This window comes from Notamacropus eugenii, chromosome 7, assembly GCF_028372415.1.
Source record: "Notamacropus eugenii isolate mMacEug1 chromosome 7, mMacEug1.pri_v2, whole genome shotgun sequence".
In the NCBI taxonomy this organism is placed as follows: Eukaryota; Metazoa; Chordata; class Mammalia; order Diprotodontia; family Macropodidae; genus Notamacropus; species Notamacropus eugenii.
The window spans coordinates 117,676,581-117,701,871 of record NC_092878.1 but is presented as its reverse complement, the minus strand read 5'-3'; positions in this window follow the sequence as shown (position 1 = coordinate 117,701,871).

The window sequence follows — 25,291 nt, the reverse complement described above, 5'->3', positions numbered from 1 at the left end:
GGTGGGTCTTAATGCTTTGTAACTTCTGTTCTTACAATGTCTGTGTAGTAGATTTCCCTTTGTAAAGGTTAACTGATGTTAATTGGTTAAATGAAACCAGGAAGAATTTTTACCAGGTGGTAAGGAGAATATACTATAATAGGGCTTGAGTCAATAGCATTAGACCAAAACAACCCCTAAACCCTCGCTATTATCATTATTATTATTATTATTACTTATTAAGCTATTTTCCTTTGGTAATTAGCTTTTTTAAAACTCTAGGAATTTTTATCCCAACTTCTACTATCTTTGAAAAGTAGGGTACTCAAGAAAGACTACATTTGTTCCTCAGGAATACTTCTGGTTCCTTTGTTACTACATTCAAGTTTCCCTATCCTTAAAAAAAAACCTTTCACTAGATCCTATCATACCTTCAGACTATCGTCCAATATCTCGTCCCACCCTTCTCAACTAAACCTCTTTTAAAATTTGTCTATACTCTCCCTTCCCTCCTCTCATTCACTCCTTACCCCTTGGCAATCTGGGTTCTGACTTCATCACACAACTGAAAGTGCTCTCTCCAAAGTTACTAATAGTCTTGTAATTATCAAATCTACTGGTCTCATCTTATTTCTCACCCTTCTTGACCCATCTGTTGTATGTGACATTATTTATCATCCACTCTCTTTGCACTCTGGGCCATCTCCAGTCATCCTGATGAATATCTGGTCACTGAATCCGGATGGCTCAGGAGGAGAAAGTGAGGCTGGTGACCTGCGCAGCCCTCCCTCACTCAAAACAAAGTCAAGTACAAGTCATATCATCATCTTTATGATGTCATGGTCAATTTCAAAAATGAAGGATGAACATAACAACAATAATTTATCATCCTCTCCTAGATACTTTCTCTTCTCTCAATTTTTGTGACCCTAATCTCTCTGGTTCTCCTAGATGGCCAACCACCACTTCTTACTTTCCTATGCTTGTTCATTACCCTAATTGTGGGTGCCCCCCTGAAAAGCCAATGAGATATTTACAGCACCTATGGCAGCCATGAATATGCTGTGCCATTCTGAATTGCAAAATACAACAGACTCTCCACATGGAAGACAGAATCAAAACATTTATTCAGACACCAGAAAACCAAATCAATCATAGTAACAAAAATCTATAGATAATAACAATGCAGAGAACATCAGCATCCCCAAGCCTTCCCTCTGTTAGGCTTCCTACAAAACAACTCCATTAAACAAAATCTCTCATTCATGCTAGTCAGCTGCCTTTCCCAGCTCTGATTGCTCTCTAACTTCCTCTCAACTCAGCTCTAGCTCTGCCTCTTCCTGCTCCACCCCTTCCTGTTCCATGCAACTTGACTCACATGACTCCAGCTTCCATGTGACTTAAGCAGGTCACATAGGCCTATTGATGGATGGGAAAGATCTTCCCATTAAGAAGCAAAACTACATTAACAATAAACTAAAATGTATTATCAATACATCCCCAGAGTTCTGCTCTAGACCCTCTTCTCCCTATATATTCTCTCTCTTGGTAACCTCATCAGGTTCCCATGAATTTAACTATTATTTCTATGCTCATGACTCATAGAGTTATATACTCGATTCCTGTCTCTCCTCTGAGTTTCAGTGTCCTATCTCCAATTACCTATTGTATATTTCAAACTGGATATCCTAAGGACTTTTCATATTTAACATACTCCTCCTAAAAACTCATTATCTTTCTCCCCTAATTCAAACTTTTCCATTTCTTTCAAAGATACCACCACCCTCCTAGTCTCCCAAGTTTATAATAGCATTATCTTCATCTTCTCTCTCTCTCTCACTCCAGATATCTGATCATTCTTTGTTTCTATCTCTACAAAGGCTCTCATCTGCAGACCTTTCTCTTTAACCTAGTTTACCTTATCACCTCTCCCCTGGATTATTGCAATGGTCACCTAATTAGTCCCCCTCCTCTCTTGCAAATCAAGATATCACCCTCATGATGACATTGGTCCTCTTTGAAATTGAAAGATGACAAGATAATTCCAAAAGGCTAGTGATGGAAAATGCTAACTACATTCTTAAGCATCTGACCATGTGTCTCCCCTACTTAATCAACTCCAGTTGCCTCTAGAATAAAATATAAACACCTCTGCTTAGCTTTTAGAGCCCTTTATAATCTGGTGCTAACCTAATCTTTGCAGTTTTAGTTTACTCCCCCTGCCACAATCTGTAATTCAACTAAATTGGCATTTCCTCTGTTCCTTACCATTTCTAGGCCTTCACAATAGCTATCATGCAAATGCACTCTTTCCGCACTTCTACTTCAGATGCCCTCTCTTCCCTCATGACACAGCTCAACATGCCCCTTTCATACAAAGCCTCTCCTGATTCCTCCAAAGGCTAGTGTCCTCCCTCCCAAACTACCTCATGATCAATTACTCTGAATATATTTGAATTGTACATATTTTATTTCACTACTCTGTGCATATATATTTGGGAATGAGGAGGGAGTGCATTTTAGGCATGGATGATGGCTACTGAAAAAGCACAGAAATGGTAAGGAACAGAAGAAATGCCAATTTGGCTGGATCATAGATTGTAGAAGGGGGAGTACAATAAGGCTAGAAAGAAATGTTGAGACCAGGCTGTTGCACAAAAGGTCTTTCTTTAAACAATTTTTAATAGATGACCATAGCAAAACACACAAAACAAAATGATCAATCTTTTGGTGATAAGAAAGATGAAGAGTTTGATTTCAAAAATTTTATTTATAATAAATGAGAGCCTGATTGATTTGATCATTTTGGTCATCCTAGTAGCTAACATATCTCATTATTGTAGGTCATAGTTCATCCCATGGTGTGACAAATTACTTGCAATTTGGTCCCAATACCAAATCAACCCCAACAGAGCAAATTTCAGTGGCTAGAAGAGCTATAGCTAGAATCTTTAGCTTCTGGCACACAGTGACAGCTGTCATCATGTAGTTTTATAAATGAATCATTCAAAATCATTTTTTCAAAGCATTACAAATGTAAAACTGTAAACCCTTTTAAAAGTTGAGAATTGATTTTTGCCGCTGATGTTAGGAGTATACGGTAATTCTTAAATTATTGTTATGCAATATTGATGGATTGCAAAGAGGATGTCTACCTTTATCTCTTTTTTTTCTAGCTTATTAATTGATTTGTTTGCTAATGCAACATGGATAATGGATAATGAATTACTGAAGGGCATAGTTTTCCATTTTTCTCTAGGACATTCCCATTTGAAAGTACATCCAATTTAAAAGTACAATCCAATAGTTATAATTATTAATTACATTTCAATATAATGTTTTTTTTGTGTTGTGATTTATTTGTGCCACATATTTATTAAGCTCCACTCATGTCCTATTCCAAAACCTCACTGGTGTGTGGAGGTGCCCTGAATTCTGAAAAGCTATGCCAGTGGAAAGTAAGCTTTAGAAGATACTACCAAGCTGGAAAAGTTTCAGACGCAGGATTTATCACCAAGTTAACTACAGGGCAATGAATTTTTTTTTACTGCAACAATTTTCCAAAACTGTTTACTAAGGGAAGTGAGTGCAATCCTGAATTGCTGGAGGGTGTACCCACACAATGGAAATTGCAAAGTTTTGAAGTACTGAATTATACTAATTAGTCACACTTTCTCATAAATCATAGCTGAAGCCAACCTATGTGAGCATGGTTAAAGAGTAAAAGCTTCATGCATTTTTCTGTTTGGTTTGGTTTGAAGTTCCTGTTGGCCGGTTTTCAAAGTTCTGGGAAGAGGGTTTTACTTGTCTTACTTGGAAGAATTCCAGACTCCATACACCACTTCTTTCTGTGAGAAGTAGTCAAACACCATTTGACAGAAGTTGCTGACTTTGGACTAGGAAGGAAAAGTACAGTTGAATGTGCCCTGAACAAAAATTGTTATCTTTCCTGATTGTCTTTCAAATATAAAGGTTAGAAGCACATTTATTTTATTAATTTTATTTTTATAAGTAGATTTAAACAAGTTCAATGGAACCACAAGTCTGAGCTCACAGCAGTAGACCACGTGTGAATCTGTATTTTTGACATGAAATTTTGAGGAAGCCATAGAAGATAAAAGGGTATTACTGAAAAAACTTAACATGGGAATTTTAGGTCACAAAATACTTAAACTCAGTTCAAAATAGCCCTTTCCAAAGCTGAATCTGGGAAGTCAAATAATCTTCCCCAGTTACAGAAGGTACTCTTATCTACCCACTTGGACAGCCATCATATGGGCTATGAATGTGTGCTCCTGCTGTTGCTTCTCTCTGTCTTTTTTTTTTATTTTTTCTTGGCTTAGATAAAGGAATACTGAATGACTATGACCTTGTGAGCTTCAGAATTTTAAAAAAATGAACCACCATAGGTCTAGGAGCTGATATCTAGACCAGAGTGTGTGGCTAGCTGAGTCTTAGTCTAGCTAGCACAGCACTGGGATCCATCCCAGGAGAGGATTGACCCCCAAAGCCAAGATACCTGACCTTACAAGCAAGAGAATGACTGAATGTTGGCTATGCTAATTTCAGAAGAGAATTTGGAGGAGGCTGGTGCTTTGCAGCAAATGCTTTGAGTCCATTCTCCCTGAGTGGGGCCATCTCTAGTCATCCTGATCTATATCCAGATGTCTCCAGAGGAGAAAGTGAGGCTGGTGACTTTGCACAGGCCTCCCTCACTTAAATTCAATTCACTTGCATGTCATGGTTTCACCTTCCTAATGTCTTGGTTCTCTTTGAGAATGAACGACAAGCGAAAACTCTACCTAGGGACTGAGGTAATAGATGGTAAGAATGTGACGTCCCTCCCCTAGGCTGGATGGGAAAGAGAAATGTTTGATAATTTCTATTCTTGCTACATTTTCACAATAATTATGTTTATAAAAACTAATTTATGTTAATTGGTTCAGTGACACTGGAGTGCTAATTACTGGTGGTTAACATTGCAGAGAACAGTAGAATGGATAACATTACAGAATTATCTCTACACCACCCCCTCCTCTGCAGGGGTATCCTTAGAACCCTATGTGATTACGAGTTGGGATAAAAAACCCCAGTGATAATAAAGGCTAGATACAAAACACAATACATCTGAAAAGACTTTGAGTCCTTCCTGAAATAAGAGAATTTTATTATTGTTTGGTATACTTTTGTGTTACAAATCCCACCACCTAAGCTATAGGGAGAGAACCAAAAAACAAAAACAAAAAACTAGAATATTTCAGGTTGCCCAGGAAGCTGCAAATACTTCTGAGTTTTGGGACTTTGAGAGAGATTTATTTATATAAAGGAACAAAGTAATCACCTTGGGAAGACAGAGAAAGAAGTCGGTGTTGTTCCAGGCTCCATCTTGGATGATAGAGGAGGGTGTGGAGCAATGGCCATCTGCCATTATACACCTGATAGCCACAAGTAGAGAATAAGGAAGGAGGTGTAACTGAGGTTGAAATCAGATGCAAGAGAGAGCAGGAGGCTATGATTGGCCAAAGATTTTTGAGGGCAGATTAGATCAGAAACAGGTTGCTGAGATACCCACAGTTCAGTCCAGTGCCCTTTTTATTTTAATCTCTTCCGGAAACTTAGGTGAGAGAAGCTACTATCCCCTAAGCCTGTCTGACCACTTTCTTCCCATTTCCCTGATCACCAGAGCTATAAGAATTGGGGAGAGAAAATAAAAGGAACTCGTTATTCTTGGCTGCACCTGAAAGCTTATTCCTTTAAATATTTATTTGTATTTTTATGCTCCTCAAAGTTGCTATTAAACTTATGTCCATTTTTCTATGATTTGTGTCCAACTTTCTGAGTGTGAGGTATGAGATTAAGAGAAAGGCAGTTAACCTCAAAGAAAAAAATATTTCCTCCTGTGTAAGCTGGGTTGAAGGCAAATAAACCAACAAAAGAGGAATTTTCTACTATTTTTAGTAGTGTGTGTGTGTGTGTGTGTGTGTGTGTGTGTGTGTGTAAATAGGTCTGGTCCAGGAGTAGAGACAGGCATCCAAATGGATATACAGACAATATTGCTTCTAAGCATGCTCACTGGTTAGTCCTCCCGTACTCATTCCTTTCAGTTAGTTATTTATGTGCATAGGTGTATGTGTGTGTATGTATATATATATATGTATGTATATATGTGTGTGTGTGTATGTATATGTGTGTATGTATACACATACACATATATACATGTGTGTATGGGTAGGTAATATAAGCAAATACATCCACACATGCATGCATCCATGTGTACATGCATGTTTGAATAGGTACATTGTGTTTGACGATATACCCTGTGGGGTACATTGTGTAAACTGTATGTTACATGCATATGTGTCTGCCCTGTAATTGTGTACATGTATCACATATGTGAGTCATGTGCCTGCATGTATACAAGTATAGTTCTGTAGACACATGCATATATGAAATACCTGTTTCAAAAGCTTTTTTTCTAGTATATATCATCAGCATTACTAGCTCTTTAAGAGTCAGGGAAGTTTTGAGAGTAATACTTTTAATTATCATTCTGTAAGAGAATTCTGTCATGACAATTTTTGAGAGATTGAAAAGAGACAATTAGTGAGATTGTTTGAGAGATACTTGAAAAGACTATGTCACTTACTAGAATTGTTTTAATATTTATCGTTTAAAGAGAATGAAGAAAATTCTTGAGAAGTGGCTTTGCTTGGTACCTTGAGTGAACTAAACAATGGGACAATGCTTTTAAAAGTCATTTGCAAAAATAGTTTGAGGTAACGTTGACTGCAATCTTTCCTGCAGCTAAAATGATGTAATTATGTCTTAGCATTATTGATTTCATAATTAATAAATTATATAGTCAGCAACTTTAGTATTTATTTAATCCTAGGAGATTTGGGATTTTGTACAAAGTGATATGAGTGATTTGTGGGAAAACAGGTTTCTCCAGTTTACTTAATAAATAATATTTAATGAACTACAATAAGCTCTCTAAACTGGTTGATTAATGAAAGAGATGTTGCAATTTAAGTAATTAATAAAGAAACATTCAAGCAAAGCCTTAGATTAACCTAGATTTTGGAATTATGAAAATCAATAGGCAAGTGAGTCAAGTGGCCAGTTGAGGGATGACTGCTTCATGGAAGCTACAAGGGAAGTTGGTCAATTCCCCCAAACTATGCTACATATACACATACACATATGTATATGTATGTGCACATGGAATAACTTTGCTATGTATAAAATACATGCATTATACATATATGGACATATATACATAAACATTACAACTTTGTCACATATACACATGTGTATACATGCATGTTGTACATTCTGTGTGCATATGTGGGTGTATACGTGTCTATAAATGTACCCATATACATACATATACAAATGCATGTGTGTATAGAATCCATACCTGATCTGTAAGCAGAGTGATGTTGGGGGACAGAATAATGCAGTCTTGATGGAGCTTTGCCCAGCACTAGAGGATTTCTAGCACCATACGAACACCCTATGCACCCTCCAAGTCTCTGAGCCAAATAGAACCCAGGAGAAGATGATACATACAAACTCTTTATAGCATGACCAAAAAGCTTATTTGACGAATTCAATCATTTGGGGAGAAAAGCAAACCACTCGCTGCACGTTAAAAAAAAAAATCACTATTTTATCATTTACTTGTAGATGGCAGCTCCATAAGTGTCTAGGTAGAATGCACCTCATCTATTACCACATCATGTATGCTAGGGCATCCTAATATAACATGCAAAAGTGTGGTAACAACTTAAGTGAAGCAACTCAGAAAAACTGAACCAAACATTATGGATCTGCTTATAAAATGAATTGTCATATCAATTTATGCCAAATTGTCCTTCTGGAACCCCTCAAAGCTACAGTAAAGTTAGACATTTTTCAAAATGACATTTATTTCAGAAAGAGTGGTGCAGCACTCATGCTACGCAGCTGTTGTTATCCCTTGCCCTCTTTCCATGACCAGAATGCCTCCTCTTCCAGTGATAAAGGCGCTTACCGTATCCTACATGCTACTTTTTGTAAGAAAACCATGATTAGAAATATATTACTGACTACTTAAACTTGTGGAAAATCAACCAATCAGTCAATGTTATTAAGCACCAGCTATTGTGCTAAGCACTGGAAGAAGGGGGAAAAAGGCAAGACAATCCCTGCTCCCAAGGAGATTAAATTTTAATGGTGAAATTGACATGCACTTATATTAGCTTAACATATACAAAATGAACAGAAGACTATTTGGGGAGGTAGTAGCTGGAGTTAGGGAGGGGGACTAAAAAAGGTGGCACTTGAGCTGAGTCCTGCAGGAAATCAAGGATTCCAGGAAGAAGAGGGAAGGAAAGAGCATTCAGAGGGAGGGATAGCCAGTCAAAGGCACGGAGATGCAGATGGAGAATCACATGGAAAGTACAGCTAGAAGGCCAATAGGGTTGGATCTGAGAGCATATAGTGGAGTGATGTGTAAGAAGATGGGAAAGGTAAGAAGGGGCCAATTACAGAGGGCCTTAAAGGACAAATTTATATGTGATGCTAGAAATAACAGGGAATCAAGGGGGAGATGAATGAATGTGACAGTGTGGTGACATGGGAAATTATTTTGGGGCATTAGGAAATTATCTTTGGCAACTGTGTGGAGGATGAATTAGAGTGGAGAGAAGTTTAAAGTAGTGAAGTCAAGTGAGAAGATATTTTGAGAGATGACAAAGCCTTGGAGTGTCATAATGGGTAGAGTTCAAGACTTGGAGTCAAGAAGATTTCAGGCTTAAACACTGCCTCACATATGGACTCAAACACTGTCAATCACCCTCTTCTTGCTACTCCCTCCTCTTTGAGTTTTATGACACTCACCTGGTTCACCCCCTACCTGAGTGTCTACTTCTTCCCTGTCACTTCCCTGTGAAGTAGATTTTCACTTCACAGCCACTAAAGCTGAGGGCCCCCCAAGGCTCTGTCTGGGCCCTTTTCTCTTCTCCTTCCATACCGTTTCACTAGGTGATATCATGTTTCACAAATAACACACAGGAGGCACTGGAATTTTTGGACTCCAGTCTCTAACAGGTTCATTCTTGATCTGGTCAGACAGGAAGGACAAGAAGACAGCTCTGAAGGGGTTAATCATCCTACTTTATTCTAGTCTAATCTTTTCACAAGAGGGAATTGCTGATAATGGGAGTACCAACTCCTACAGCATTCCCTAATCACTCTTCTCACAGGGGCCAATGAGAAGGGGGAGCAACTATGTCCACATCTTAAAGGGGTCAATTGAGATAGGCACAGGTTGTACACTCCCCTAAATCCTCTTAAGCCTCTTTGGGAGCCAGTTGAGGTAGGTACACGTATTCCTCTATATGTTACCCAGATCGCAAATGGGTTCCCCCATGGGTTCCCCACTCACTGACTAGCGGCCATTTGCTTTATAGGGCAACAGACAAAGAAGGCACCTTGCCAACATTAAGCTCACAGACTTTAGCAATGTCATCATTCTGCCCAAACGTAGTAAATATCACATCATGTCACCCCTTATTTCACTGCACAGTCTCAGTAGGAGTTTTGAAGAGCCAGTTTGATATCTTCCTCTCCCCCAACACAATGCTCATTTTCCAGTTCTCACCAGGTGCCGCCTCTGTCCAGCTAACCCAGAGCCCCACCAATTCTACTTCAACTCTTTGGCCGACTTCTCACTTTCTAACAGTCACTGGTTAGGGACCATCTGTCCCTGCCATTGCTCCCCAACATGTTTAGCACCTTGGCATCTGCCCAGCTGCTTTGCCTGCCAGATCATAAATACCAGCTGGCCTTCCATCTGCCATCAAACTGAACCCTTTTTTATGCATCTCTTTTAATTAGTATGTGAGCTTCTTGAGGGTAGAGACTCATTTTTCTGTTTGTATGCTCACAGCTTAGAAGAGTGCTTAGCTCACAATAAGCATTCAAATGCTTTTCCATGCCTTCATTTTACAGATAAGCAAAGTAAGGTCTAGGAGATTAAATCACCTGCCTCAGCTCATATAGACAGCAAGTTATGAAGAAAATACTTTATAAATTGTAACATGCTTTATATATATGAGTTAGTAAGACTATAGATCTAAGGTTAAGAAAGTCAGGCTCAGTAATTATCTCTCTTCTGAATCCACTCTCCATCAGAGTTTCCAAATTTTGGTCACAGTGTACAGAGGTGATTGGGGGAGAGGGGATTTGGCAGTAAGGATAGCTGTGAATCAAGGTCAAATTTGCTGTATATTTTCAAGTACAACTCCAACGTAAATAAAACTTTTTTTTTAACCGATGAAACAAAGTTCAGATGTGTTCAAATGAGGTCAAACCTGAGTAAGTGCCTGTCTAATCTAGATACAGGCACACTGTGTCATCAGTATCAACTGATATATTAAGATGGGAGAAAGCACAAATAAATTTTTGCAAAAATCAAGGAATTTTACTGAATGTACTTTAGAAACCACTACCTTCTACCATAAGAAGCTATCTCTGAATTACTTTTCCCTACTTTTCATTTTGTTATTTTGGGTTGGTTTGGTTTTTTTTTTTTTTGTTTTGGGTTTTTTTTTGTTTTTTGGGGGGGAGGGGGGTTTGGCAGGAAGAGGGGAGCGGAGCTGAGCGTGGGAGAATTGCTGATACATAAATGTCTGGACCATGACCTGGACCTGCTTCCTTAATCATGATGTGATGGTTATTGCAGCTGAGTAACAAATTCAACATCAAACTTTTATCCTATAAAGCAAACAGTGCCAGGAAACATGAGGATGGTTCATTTAAGGGACGTGATTAGTAATAATGACTTCTAAAATCAACACATCCAGTCTGCTGCATAGCTTAGTTCCAGAAACTGAAACTACTCATGCTCAGTTTTGTTTTGATTTTGAATGCACTACTTTTTAAAGTTAATGAGAATCTGAGAAGTAATTGTGCTTAAAATACTATTTTATTCAGCTTAAAAGCACACCATCGATTTTTGCTAGGTATTAACTGCTATTTTACAAAATGCTGCATTGATGTTAAAAAGCCTTAGGAGGGAGCTGAAGTGACTAGAACTGAATTCTCCCTAAGGCTGGTTCATATAGAATTAAGACAGTCACAGAATTCCTGAACAGAGATCTGACTTCCTCAATAAAATTCTCAGACACACACACACACACACACACACACACACACACACGCACACAATTCAAGATTGATCATGGTTATGTAAAATATGAAACAGCCTTATGGGAAGAGGTTATGAAATACAGGGGATGGGAATGGGAGACAAGAGGACCCAGGTTCTAATTTCAAATTTGTCATTCGCTAACTACGTAGAATTGAGCAAATCACAGAGAATCACAGCATATCACAACTAAAAGAAACTTTAGAGACCATGTAATCCAAACTATCTCTGAACAGTTCTTCTCTGGGTAAGAAAAGAACTTGGGAGAGACCCAGAGGTAAATCATGCATTGATACAAGTTGCCAAAAAACCCCACCCTTTTTGAGAGGAGAGGAAGAGGAGTTGGAGAATAAATCCTTCTATAATATCCCAGACAGGTGGTTATCTGGTCTCTGCTGGAAGATCAGCAGTGAAGGAAACTCTTTTAACCCACTTATGCCCCAAAACCCATTGCAGTTCTGCATAATTTTCATTGATAGAAAAAAATTTCCTTATATGGAGCCTAAATCTGCATCTCTAACTTCAACACTATCCAAATCGATTTGACACAAGTGCCTAGGACAAGGATGGGGAATCTGTGGTCTCAAGGCCACACATGACCTTCTAGATCCTTAAGTGTGGCCCTTTGACTGAATCAAAACTTCAGAAAACAAATCCCTTCAATAAAAGGATTTGTTCTGTAAAACTTGGACTCAATCAAAAGGCCATACTCAGGATCAAGAAGGCCACAGGTTCCCCACCCCTGGCCTAGAATAAAAAGAAAATTTTCCCTGATACATTCCCTTTGGTATGTTGGTAATGACCATTCCCCTCAGACTCCATGAGGTTTTTATTGTTATGAGTTGTTTTGTTATCCTAATGTATTTCATGTGTACTGTGGTGCATTATAGTTCTCTGTGTTAGATTCTTGGAGTCCTTGAGGGTGAAAACCTTCCCATTTATATTGTGTGCAGATACATATACATATAAACAATATTTGTAAATCATCTTAAAACAATGTATATATATATATATATACATATATATACAAAAGTGTGTTTTTATCTATATATGGAGTATTGAGAAAAGCAGAGCACTCTGCTAAGTGATAGAGGAGATACAAAAAAAAATAAAACAGGATCAATTAGTCAATATGCATTTATAGAGGGATTACTAGGTGCCTGGTAGTATTCGAGGTGCAGAGAAGATAAAGAAAGCCAAAACTATGGTCCTTGCCCTCAAGAAGCTCACATTCTAATAGTGAAGATAATATACAAACGCGTGGGAATATAAGATATATACCATACGAATAAATGGTCTCAGAAGAAAGGCATTACTAGTAGAGGGAGAGAAAAGAAGAAGATATCTTCAGATCTTAAAATTTGAGCTGAGTTCATAAAGAAACTTGGAAATATAAGGAAGTAAAGCATTCCATAAATGAGGGATAGCCACTGAAAAAGGTGCAGAAACAGTGCTGAGTATAAGGAATAGCCAGTGTCACTGGATCACAGAGAGTACGTAGAGGGGAATAAAGTATAAGATTGGAATGGTAAGAAAGAACCAGGCAAAGACATCTGAAAAAATAAAAAGAGGATTTTATATTTCATTCTGGAGATAATATGAATTCACTGGATTTCACTGAATAGAGAGGATGGCACGGTCAGAACAGCACTTTAGGAAGATCACTTTAACAGCTGAGTGGAGAATGAACTGGAATAGGAAAAAAAAAACAGAAGGCTTTTGCAACAGTCTAGGTGTGAGGTGATAAGGATCTGCACTACTTTGGTAGCTGGCTTTTGTGAGTAAAGAAGATAGATAGATAGATAGATAGATAGATAGATAGATAGATAGATAGATAGATAGATAGATGCTAAATATATGATTGATAGATAGATAGATATGATATGATATTGTGAAAGTAGAAATGACAAAATTTGGCGAAAGAATGGATATGTTGGGTAAGTGCAGTGGTGGAGCCTAGATGTCATCTTTCAAGAAATTATAAAGGAAAACTACCCTGATATTCTAGAACCAGAGAGCAAAATAGAAATTGAAAGAATCCATCAATTACCTCCTAAAAGGGATCCTAAAATGAAAACTCCCAGGAATATTATATCTAAATTTCAGAGCTCCCAGGTTAAGGAGAAAATATTGCAAGCAGCTAGAAAGAAATAATGCTTGTGTTATTCATAGTCAGGATAACACAAGATTTAGCATGTTCTACCTTAAAGGATCAGAAGGTTTGAAACATGATATTCCAGAGGGCAAAGGAGTTAAGATTCAAGAATCAGCTATCCAGAAAAACTGAATATAATCTTTTAAGGGGAAAAAATGAGTATTTAGTGAAATAGAAGACTTTTAAGTATCTCTGATGAAAGAACCAGGGTTGAAGAGAAAATTTGACTTTCAAAGAGAACACTCAAGAGAAATATAAAAAGATAAACAGGAAATAAATCATAAAGGATTCAAGAAAGTTCAAATGTTTACATTCCCTAAATTTCTGCATCTCACATTTTTTTTTTTTGTGCTACTGCCATTCTGCTTTGCTCATAGAGCACAGTGCCTTGTTTGATGCAGGCACATCATGTTGATGGTCATTTGCCAGTGACTCCCATGTCTTATAATTGATTTCAATTGTAATTTCCAAGAACTTTTATCATGGTAAGGCAGGTGGAAGAACTATACATACATAGAGGGCATGAGTATGAGTTAAATATGATGGGATGATATCTTAAAAAATAAAATTAAGAGATGAGAAAGGAATGCACTGGGAGAAGGCAAAAGGGAGAGGTACAATGAGATAAATTATCTCACATAAAAAAGGTGTGAAAGAGCTTTTGCAGTGGAGGGGAAGATGGGGGAAGTGATAGAGGAGAACTTGAACCTTACTCTCATCAGAATTGGGTCAAAGAGGGAATAACATACACATTCAGTTGGATATAGAAATCTATCTAACTCTATAGGAAAGGAGGAAGAGAAGGGGATAAGAAAAAGAGAAGTGCTGATAGAAGGGAGGGCAGAATGGACAAGGTGGTAGTCAGAAACATTTTTGAGAGGGACAAGGTAAAAGGATAGAGAGTAAGATAAATGGGAGGAATAGAATAGTGAGAAATACACAGTAATAATAACTGTGAATGGCAAGTTTCTCTGATAAAGAACTCATGTTTCAAATACATAGAGAAGTGAATCAAATTCATAGAAATGTAAATCATTCTCCAATTGGTAAATGGACAAAGAATATGAACAGGCAGTTTTCAGATGAAGTAATAAAAGCTATATATAATCATATGAAAAAATGGTCTAAATCACTATTGGTTCAAGAAATGTAGATTAAAACAACTCTGACATCACTTCACACGTATGAGATTGGTTAATAAGACAGAAAAGGAAAATGACATATGTTGGAGGGGATATCAGAGAATTGAGACACTAATTCACTGTTGGTGAAGTTGTAAATTGAGTCAACCTTTCTGGAAAGCAATTTGGAACTGTACCCAAAAGGCTATAAAATCATTCATACCCTTTGTTCTTAGGTCTATATCCCAAAGAGATTTTAAAGAAGAAAAGATTCTCTCTCTCCCTCCCTCCCTTCCTTCCATGTATATATGTATGTATGTATGTGTATACACAAACATATATGTATATATGTATGTATGTGTGTATATGTATACACATACATATGTAATATTTACAGAAGCTCTTTTTGTGGTGTCAAGAACTGGAACTGAAGTAGATGACTATCATTGGAAAATTGCTGAACAAGTTGTGATATATGAGTGTGATGGAATACTATTGTGTTAAAAGAAATGACGAGCAAGATGCTCTCAAAAAAATCTGGGAAGACACATGAACTGATGCAAAGTAAAATGAGCACAACTAGGAGAGCATTGTACGCAGCAACACTGTATGATGATAAACTGTGAATGACAGGTATTCTCAGCAATATCCAAGACAAAGATACAAGACAATTCCAAAGGACTTATGACAAAAAAAAAAAGTGTTATCCATTTCCGGAGATAGAATTGATGGAATCTGAATACAGATCAAAGCACACCTTTTTTAAACTTTCTTTATTTTTCTTATTTGTTTATTTGTTTGGTCTGTGTTTTTTTGTTCTTAACATGACAATATGGAAATATGTTTTCCACATGTATAACCCATATCAAGTTGCTTGCCTTCTCAATGAAAGGGAAGGGGAGGGAGAATTTAGATTTCTAATTTAGACAATTTCTAGAACTAAATTTTTAAAAAGTTTAAAAATTGTTTTTACAGTAACTGGGAAAAAAAGAAAACATTAAAATTTTTAATTGTTTTAAATTAATTAAAATTAAATTTAAATTAATTTTTAAAAATTAATTCCACAGCATCCCCTGCCCACCCCAATTACTAGTCCTCTCTCCCCTACCTCAGAACTCACGTTGTATTTATTTCTAATTTATTTTTCTATGTACATGATATTTAACTGCAGTAGGATATAAGTTCCTTGAGGACAGAGACAATTTCACTTTCTTCTTTGTATCTCCAGCCCCTAGCCAAGAATAGATACTTAATGATTGAGTTAAATGGTCACATCCAGTATGAGTCAGACAAAGGACTTGACCTTAGGTTTTCCATAGTCTAAAGGTGGTTCCCTGTGATGTCATGCTTTTCCTCTATAGCCTTGAGATGCTTGACATACAAAAATAAAAAGAACTACTATTTTTTAAGTTGTCTACTTTGAAGAGTTCCCTAAATGTAATTTAACTCTCTCTAATCTTATTGCATAACTGCCTTGGCTTTTTACTTTGCAAATTACGCTAATTTAATTCAATTCCTCTGTCTGCTTATGTCATTAGCACCTTAGAAGAGATAGTTACATAGAGGCAAAATATAAATTTGCATATTTTTCTTTAATCATAAATAATTTTGTTTTATAATATAAAAAAGAAGAAGAAGAAGAACCCTAGGGATTTGTGTCTCCCTTCCCCAAATATGAAAGATGCCTTAAACAAGCCACTTAAGTTTTTTTCAAATTTCTGCTGTTTCAATGGTAAAATAAGGGGATAACTTGGTTCCTGTCAGCTCAAAATCTATAGTCTTTTGATCCTATGACCTTTCATAAATTGCTTTAATTCTAATTCCATTTAAAGTGATATTTAGAATATTCCAAGAAATATGATTGGAACTGACACTTCATGCTAATTTATTATTGATTTATGCTATTATGAACAAAAAGAAGAATGCCTAATGTGAAGCTGAAGTTGGATACTTCTGAAAATTTACTATGAGATAATAATAGTTTAATTTATTAACAAATATTATTTTACTTATTAATTTTAATTAATTAATATTTATTAACACTTAACTATTTAATTAATTCATATTTATTTGAAATTTATTAATAGTAATTTTAATATTTAATTAAAATAATTATATAATGATTATAATAACAATGATAGCTGATACTTATATAGCACCCCACTATGTGCCAGACAGGGTGCTAAGCACTTTATAACTTTTTTTTCATTTGATCCTCACAGGAACCCTGGGAGATAGGCACTCTGATTATCTTCATTTTACAGATGAGAAAACTGAGACAGAGGTAAACTGACTTGCCCCGGGTCACACAGCTAGTAAGTGTTTGAAACTAGATTTGAACTCAGGTCTTCCTGACTCCAGATCCCATGCTCTAGCCTCTGTGCCAGCAAGTTGCCCCAAATGCCCTAAGTGCACATGGTTTCTTCTGAAATATTTTACCTAGGAATTATATGTACCTATGTGATAATTTTGACAACCAGATAATAAATTTGAGTATTTTACTTGCTGTAACCATAAATGCCTTCTGATATTTACACACTGACATTAAATATTATAATTACAGTTATCAATGGGAGAAGTTTTAGATTTTTTTTAAATATTCAGGAAAGTGGAACTATCCAGCTTCTTGCAAGAGAGCCAAATCAGGTCCCAATGTATCTCTAAATGATAGGGGACACTCTCTGACTCTGATGTGAGAAGACCTGGATTCAAATTCTGTCTCTGACCCTTACTACCTATATCATCTTAGAAAAGCTTTAAATCTCCTCATCTGTAATATGGCAGGGAGAGGAAAGTTGGACTAGATAGGTGTCTAAGGTTCTTTTTAGCTTTATACTGATGATTCAGCAACACCATGATACCTATCTGAGCTAAATCTGAGTCTCTACATTAACTAGTGATTTGGAGGAGCATAGGGACCTTTTGTACTTTCCACATTGAATTAACTATCATTTCCTTCAAACCTAATGCCTAAAGAAGTTGCTCACTTGAACTTCTGTAAAATGAGTCATTTATCATGTTGAGATGTTGATAGGGAAGTAAAATATAAAGAGATATCTGTGCACCCCACTAATGGTATGGAAAGTACCACTGGTCTATCAGAGACAACACCACTCAGTGACATCTAAGTATAGTCAAAAGAAAAGTAAGAAGAAAGTACTTAGCACAGTATTTTATATTTAATAAATGTGAATGAGTGGATGGAGGCATTAAAAATTATCTGTGAAACAAAGCCTATATCCCCGCTGAGGGATTTAGCACATTTACAGGTGTTGCATAAATACAATAAAAAGTGTGCAGTGGGTGCAACTAGACTTTGACACATTGCCAACTATGTCTTGCATGTGAAAAGTAACAAAAGATAACATCAAAGACAGATCACCACAGGAAATGTGTAGGTCATCAAGTAAAAGTGATGGATAGATTGGGTACTGCAGCGTCCTGTGGATTCAGGAAATGCTTTCTAGAAGACCTATGGAAAGACATGGATGTCAATGGCACAAAATGAGGAAAATGTGGAGAATTTATTAGCACTGGGGGAGAAACCATACCAGTATCGATACCATGAGATCATAGAACCATCAAGTAAGTATAATGCAATAATGCCATCTTAGAAACTGACTTGTATACAGATAGATTCTCAAAATCAAAACCAAATGACAACAATATAATGGAAACCTACATGTAAATAGCCCTTACTATGTACCAGGTAGTATGCTAAGCACTTACAATATTATCTCATTTATCCTCACAATAACCCTGGGAGGTAGGTACTATTACTATCATCCTTACAGATGAGGAAACTGAAGCAAATAGAGGTCAAGTGACTTGCCCAGAGTCACGCAGCTAGTAAATATCTGAGGCTAGATTTGAACTAAGGTCTCTCTAACTCCAGGCTTGGCACTCTATTTAAAAGACAATGGTATAAGACCAGATTGTCTATGAGTTTTTCCCCCTTAACCCATCTGTTCATCTGTATAGAGATCTCCCCATGATAAAACTCCCTTCCCAAAGCAGATCCATTATCTATGGTACTTTTAATCAAAATGTAGTTTCCCTTGACATTACACATTATATCTATTGCCTTATCCAAAATTAGCCCCTGCTTTGTTTTGGGGTTTGCATTCAGCTGAAGCGTTATAAATTGTTTTCTATATCCCGGGGATTCTTAACTTTTTGAGTTATGTGTCCCTTTAACAGTCTGGTGGATTCCTTCTCAGAATAATGTTTTTAAATGTAAAAATAAAATAAACAGAATTAGAAAGCAAACTAATTATACTGAAATATAGTTACCAAAATATTTTAAAAAACCATTTTGTGACATAGGAATCTAGCAGGTGGTCTAATAACTACAATGATTCTAAGATATTTATAACAATTGTAATGTGCTATGAAAATATCTGTGATTTCTATTAGTGACAAAATCTGCTAATATTATTGTAGTTTGTTGCCTAAATTCGTAACTGATGAAAATGTTAAATTTAAGTTAGGGTCAGTGAAAATTAAGATGTAATTTTTTCCCATCTAAGTTCACAGGCCCCCTGAAATCTATCTGTGGATGCCTTGGAGGTCTGTGGACTCTAGGCTATGAACCGTTGATCTAAACTTAATTTCTGCCAGACTGCTTTCTAGTTCTTCCAGAACTTCTTATCAAATAGGGAGTCTTTTCCTAAGTAAGTTATGCTTTTAGATTTACTGAACAGGAAGTAAGTTATTGAGTTTCATTTTTCTAATTCTGCAATTTTTTTTTCCAATCCAAGTTCATGGACTGCTCAACTCTATCAATGGAGCTATGCCAAAAACTTCTTTTCTGTACTCTCATTTTAGCTTTGTATGTGTCTTCATGTTTTAAACATATTCCTTATATGCAGCAAATTTGTGGATTTTATTTTCTAATCCAAATGGGGATAAAATAAACTAACAAAACCCAAAACAAGCCATTTTAATTACATATAAAATTTTATTAAAAATCAATGCAGCTCAAAGAACTAAAACTATGAACTCAGGAAGCAAAAAAAAAAACCTTTTGTATCAAATCGTTGCCAAAGTACTGACATCAAAATCTATTCCCTAGTCGACAAGTGGTCAAAGGGTCTGAACAAATAGGGCAGTTTTCAAAAGAAGAAATTCGAATTATAAATCCAAATATGAAATAATATTCTCTAATAAGATAATGCAAATTCAGACAACTGTGAGGTATTCCCTCATAATCCTCAAACTGGCAAAGATCAAAAACTTTAATGTTGGATGGAGAAGCTATAAAAGATAGACATACAAATTCACTTTTGGAGTTGGCCCAACCATATTGGAAAACAATCTGGAAATATGTAAGAAAAGTTACTAACCTGTTCACGTGATCTCACTTAAATGGGTGCCCATCAATTAAGAAGCAACTGAATGAATTGTGCTGTATAAAGATAATTGAATATGATTATGCCATAAGGAAGAGCTACTACGAAAAAACGTGAGAAGAGTTATGTAAACTGACACAGAGCAAGAGAAAGCAGGTCCAGAAGAACTATGGAAATTGACATAAAATTATTACAACAACACAAAGATATATTAAAAGGCAATAGAATTCTGGTCAGTTGCAATGATGGTTCCAGATTATTAAAGTTACAACATGCAACTATCCTCCTCAGGTAGTTAGGTGGTAGAGTGAACTGAATGTTTGACCGAGTCAGGAAAACCTGAATTTGAATTCTGCTTCAGTCACCAACAAGCTATGTGAACTTGACCAAGTCATCTAGCCACAATTTCCTCTTCTAGAGATTGATGATGCTAATAGCAAATATCTCTCAAGTTTCTTGCGAGGATCACATGAGACATATAAAGCACTTTGCAAAACTTACAGTGTGTTATTCAATACTAAGAAACAGGAAACCACAGGAGTGGAGTGTTATATATGCCATCAGTCACAATTATTATATTTAAAAGCTTCTACTTTATCAGAAGGTACTATGAATGAGGCTACTGAAAATTGACTGATATATCAAAATGCTGATGAAATTAGGACTTCCTACCTTATCAATATCCTGGACTGGGGTAGTCCCTCCCACCTCCAGACATCTCATGACACCCAACTTGAGCTATCATAGCTGTGTCCTACTATTCCTGCTCTCACTGTCTTGTTTTCTTAACAATTTTATACAACAATCCTTTGCACATAGTTTTTAATGTGACAGAAAGTGTCACCTTAAGAAGTCAGCTTTGCTAGTATCATTGGCTTAGAACTTTTCTCTTTGCTTAGATATTTTCTTCTCATATAGACTATTAAAAACTCTCCCCCTGAAACATTTGGATGACTTTTTAATGGCAAAAATCTCTTTGAATCTGTCAGTTCAAGCCAAGCAAGTGCATTTTTTTAGTTGCTCAATGAGGAGGCTGGTAATGTTTTGATATTTGATCAGAACATTTGCTAAGTTATATAGGTATATAATTCTGGATTTAAGTGTCCTTTTTTGTCTCCTTCAAATATCTAAATTTCTGAAGAATTACCCTTTTTGGAAAGAGATTATGAACAAACACCAGCTAAGTCAAACTCAGTTATATTTTGTGGTTAAATTGTGCTTTGCAGAAGTAGCAACATATAGTGGTTAGACGATTGGCATTGGAGTCATGAAGACTGGGGATCAAGTATAGTGCTAATATGTGTGATCCTAAAAAAGGCATTTAAATGGCTCTTGAATCCCATAGCTAATTTGCTAAGTGTATAAATTGCAAGAGGTTTAGCAATCTGAGTTAATAAAAGAAGTCTCCACCTCAGGTTCTCTACACTAATGAAATAACAGGTCCAGACAAAAAATGGTTTTTGAAATGATTCTTCATCATGAGAAAAAACAGAAAGTCATTGTTTTATAATCAAAGTTAATATAAATGAAATAACATATAAGATAACATAATGGAATAAAGTAGAAATCTAGGTAAACCAAGGTCTTCTTTTGGGTTCTAACTTGTAATTTCATCAGTATAGGGAACTCCCAGTATGAAAACTTTCTCCACTGATGCAGATCTACAATTGTTCTGCCACTTAAATTTTTATATAGTCGCCAGGAATATTAAGAGTTTAAGTGATTTATCCTTGATATCCAACTAGTACAAGTCAGAAACAGACCCTAAATCTAGGTTTTGCGACCCTAAACCTGACCTTCTGTCCACAATGCAGGCTGCGTCTTAAAGTCAAAGCATTATGATACATTTCAGAAGACTATATAATACCTTCCCTCATATTCATAGGATCACAGATATAGAACTGAAAAGGACTTCATCTAATTCAGACAGCTAGGTAGTGTGGTAGATAGAACATGAAACAGACTCTGTAAGATATGAATTCAAATCATGATTCAGATACTGATTATCTGTGTGACCTTGGACAAGTAACAACCTCTGTCTACCTGAGTTTTCTCGACTGTAAATGAAGATAATAATAAAATTTACATTGCAGGGCTGTTGTAAAGATCAAAAATGAGTTAACATGTGAAATACTTTGCAAACCTTAAAGTGCTAAATAATTGCTAGTTATTAGTATTTTTAATTCACTATCATATCACCAGGGATGTCAGACAATTTGCAAATGATACCCAGCTAACAAGTAACAGAATCTAGGTCTTTTGAGTAGAAAGCCAGTGCTCTTTACCCCATATAATGCTGTCCTGTTTTCAGAATACATTAAAGACAGGGCAGCATAATACATATGTATACGTGTGCATGTGTGTGTATGTGTGTGTGTTTTGCCTTTGCAGAAATATGGCCCTTTAAGATCTGTCGAAATTCTTGCTGCTTTAAAAGCCTCCTTTGAGATCAATGAATCATTACTGTAAAGGTTTCAGATAAATATAGCATTTGGTGCAGTGTTATAGTCATTATAATCCACAGGCCACCTCAGACCAGCCACTGAGAACTGAGTACAAGTAGAGGAATTGAAATAGGAATGGCATTTCTTTGTACAATATATTATTCAATTGTAGTTGCATGGTTTTTGGCTTTTTTTGTTTTTTGCTTTCTACCTTTGAGATTTGCAAAGGATCTTGTGATTATCGACAGTCTTGTGATTATCGACAAGCAACAACGATTATCGACAAATCTTGAACGGTCATTTTTCTGGAAAGGTTAAATACCCATACAAACATTGGTGATCTATTTAGCACTCTTCCGCTGCAATGGTTTAAATAAGTTTTCACAAAGGACTGCCTAAATCAAATTACTAAGCACTTACTAACTAATGATCATTGTAAAATATCAAATGAACCACAGATAGAAGAATTCTGGCATAGTGTCAACAATCATATTTTGGGGGAAATAACTACTTTATAGAAAGTATGTATCATCACTTATATACGTTCTGACAATAAAATGTGTATATTTTGGTTTTACTTTATTTTTAACTATAGTGGTGATAGCCTCAGTCATCTTTGTTCTCACCCGGATCCTTCCTGTAACCAAAAACACGTGCTACAAGAACTCGGTGTCAAAGGTCATAATTCTGAATAGACCATGGTTGTACATTTGATCATCAGATGAAAATGCATCCCTGTCCAAAAGAGACAAATATCAGGCAGCCATTCCTATGTGCATCTATCTAACTCTTTATGTCTTAGTCAATATTAATAGTGCTATATGAAATCTTAAATGTGATACATCAGATATTTTGTCTTAAAACTGCTATAGCTGTGGCATTATACAAATTAGCTAAATCTCAGACTATTATCCTTAAATTTTTTCTTCTAAGTAAACATAGTTTATCTCCAGCATTTGCTCCAGTTTTAGAGATGAGACTGGGAACATGCGCACCGTGCCATCCATTTCTCCTAGGAGACTTATCCACTCGGCCTGGATGTATTTACTACAGAGATTGAATTGTCTAATTAAAATAGTAGAGATTAAGCAGGAATGAGTGTATATTTACTAAAAACCCTACTATGTGCCAGGCACTTCGAATACGAATATAAAAAGTAAGCCAGTCCATACCTTTAAGGAGGAGATAATATAAAAAGGGGAGTGGTAGTTTAAAAGGGAGGCTTGGTATAAGAGAGTCATAGGAATGTTGAATGGAGCTATAAGTGGAAATTACTATGCCTTTTCTAGAAGGAATGGTAGTATTAATTTGATGGGGAGAATGGTGATGGTGAAAATGTGAGACTAGAGGGCAGAAGAAGGGGTATATAGACACCTGGCTGGATGGGATGTAAAGTAAAGTCTGGGGCCAGTTACATAAGATGAGTTTAGATGGGTTTTCACTCATTTATTCACTAACCAAGACCCAGCCCCAGGGCAGGGATTCCAAACTGAATGAATTATCTTCCTCAAGGGGAGGAAGAGAGCCTGGTCTCTGAAGGTCTCATCTACAGGGTATTATTCTGAAACTTAAAGCAGGAGTGATGGAGAAGCATCAGCAGCGGAACAAATGACAAGATGCTGGGAGTCAGCAGCTGAATGAATGAGATGTGATGATAAAACTACTTCAGTCAAGCACTTACCCCAGCCCTGTGATTTCACAACTCTGAGGAGTTACTACCTAAGTTATCACTTGGGAGAAACTAAGTTGAGCAACCAAGACCTTCCCTCTTAGTTATAATTTTGATAGAGTGGTTTGAGGAAGCTTGTTCGACTATTGTGGGCCAACTATTGATTACTAGGGATGAGCATCACATCCATCATTGTAGGCAGAAAGACCACTACCCATATTATAATTTTCCTGTGGCACAATGAATAGTTAGGTAAATAGCTAATACATAAGTTTTGTTTTTTCCAGACATACACACCTACTAACTCAGAAAAGTTTCAGATATGAGCCAGGTGGTGAAATATGTATCTGCTGCCCAAAGACCAATCTTGCTAAATTCAGAGAGGCCAATTGTCATAAAAAGAATTCTTGATCCATCACATTATCAGGTCCCTGTTCAGGCGTAGTTGTTCTTATGTATTGGAATGATATGACTCTTCCTTGACCTAACATGGATATCAAGAAGTCATTGCATAAAGACTACAACAGACTTCAATAATTATCCTGCCGTCTCTATCCTTACAGATGAGCAAACCAAGGTTCAGATCCATGACGCAACAGCTGAACGGCCTGGAAGTGTCTGCTCACCTCTCTGATCCTCTGCTTCCTCATCTGGAGCATAAGAGACCTAGACTAGAATATCTCTCAGGTCCCTATCAGGTTTGAAATTTTATGAGTTTGATTATGAAAATTGATTAATGAGGTAATGAAGCTTAGTTAAACATCAAATCCATGCTCATCATGATGCATTCTGATTGGGAAAGAACCTAAGAAGTCAACACTTAGTTACCAGAGTGAGCATCTTTATTGTTGCCAGTAAAATGCTGGATAAGGAGTATGGCTGACCACAGAAGCAATAAAAACAGAACAGCCTAGGTAAGGTGATACTGAGTAATTTCAATGAGGGTGAAGTGAAATAATTCAAAGATATTGTGAAATCTGAGTTGGAGGAGCATTGCGGTCAATGGCACAGAAATGAAGAGGTAAGGCATACAGATCAGTGGATACTGATGCTGCAACAAAAACATATTCAGGTCACAGCAAAGCTGGGAGAGCAAGCAGTTTGCATAGGCAAGAAAAGGAGCTTGGCAGTGGAATGCCAATGGTTATGGCAGGTCTCTATTTGGGACTCTTTCCTGATTTATAGGGTACTTAAAATAAAAACTGTCTTTTAGGGTGACTTCATGACATGAGGCAAAAGACAGAATCCTAGAGGAGACTTCTTGGGGGCAGAGATAGCCATGGAAGCCGTGGGATCAGCCCTAATTTATTTATAAGAGAGTATCTATCTATATCGCATTTTAAGGGCTAGTCAATCCATTCCCATGGATCTCATTTCT